Consider the following 1,368-nt stretch of genomic DNA (forward strand, 5'->3'; position numbering starts at 1 on the left):
TTTTTTTTTTTTTTTTTGCCTAGTCTTTTATTTGATTTTAGAAGAACAGGAAATGAAGGTGTACCTTAGGCAATTTCATGTATTCAGAAGATAAAAATGACTATTTTTTTTAGAGACAGAGTCTCACTTTGTCACCCTTGGTAGAGTGCAATGGCATCACAGCTCACAGCAACCTCCAGCTCTTGGGCTTAGGCGATTCTCTTGCTTCAGCCTCTCGCATAGCTGGAACCACGGGTGCCTGCCACATCACCTGTCTATTTTTTTGTTGCAGTTTGGCTGGGGCTACATTTGAACCAGCCACCCTTGGTATATGGGGCCGGTGCCCTACTCACTGAGCCACAGGTGCCACCTGAATTATTTTTATTTTATTTTTCAAGACAGACTCTCACTCTGTCATCCTGGGTAGCTAGATTGTCCAGGCATCATCACAGTTCACAACAACCAAAATCTCTCAGGCTCAAAAGACCCTCTAGACTCAGTCTCCCAAGTAGCTGGGACTACAGGCTTCCACCATGATGCCTGGCCAGTTTTTCTATTTTTAATAGAAACAAGGTCTCCCTCTTGCTCAGATTGGTCTCAGCTCAAGAGATCCACCTGCTTTGGCCTCCCAAAGTGCTAGGATTACAGGCAGAAGCCACTGCACCTGGCCAAAGATGAATAATCTTAAATCTCTACTGATTTTCCAAATCATACACCAAGAGTATTATTCATTATGGGTATAGGTTGCCATTCATTCTTGCCATTAAAGCACTTACAGGGGAAAAAAGTAGTCAACACAAACCAGTGCACAATTACTTATGACACACAGCATCGGCTGGCCCCTAACATTTGCAAAGTCAGGGCGAGCACAGAAATGTAAGCCCATACTTCATATGTCTAAATAAAAGGTATAGAATATTTAAATATCACACAAAACTCGAAAGAACTAGGAGTTAAATTTGATGTAATCTTTTACTTTGAAAAACACACTTCTCCTAAGTACCCAGCAGGACAGAATTTAGTGCCCCTTTCCTCTCCTCCACACTGTGGAGCTAAACACAGCAGCCCAGGCTTCCAAAATTGTCCCATGTCTCCACAAACAACTTCCTAGTGGGTGACACCTGGGCCTGGAGGTGCTCACAACCAGGGCGTGATCCATGCTAGAGAGAACCATGCAGGCCTTGGAAACAGACTTGGAGAGATTTGGGTATCGAATTCCAGGGCAGCACAGTCTAGGGGTCTGGAAGGTGAGGCCGGGTTCTGAGCACTCACATCCCAGCAGGTCTCACCCCAGACAGTGGGATGCAGCCAGAGGAGGACAGAGCGTGGCCCTCTCCAACACAGACCTATGCAGTAGGGTTCTGAGGATGTAAGTGGGCAATGGGCCGG

The sequence above is a fragment of the Otolemur garnettii genome, unplaced genomic scaffold, assembly GCF_000181295.1.
Source record: "Otolemur garnettii isolate 467f Iridium unplaced genomic scaffold, OtoGar3 scaffold00137, whole genome shotgun sequence".
NCBI classification, from domain to species: Eukaryota; Metazoa; Chordata; class Mammalia; order Primates; family Galagidae; genus Otolemur; species Otolemur garnettii.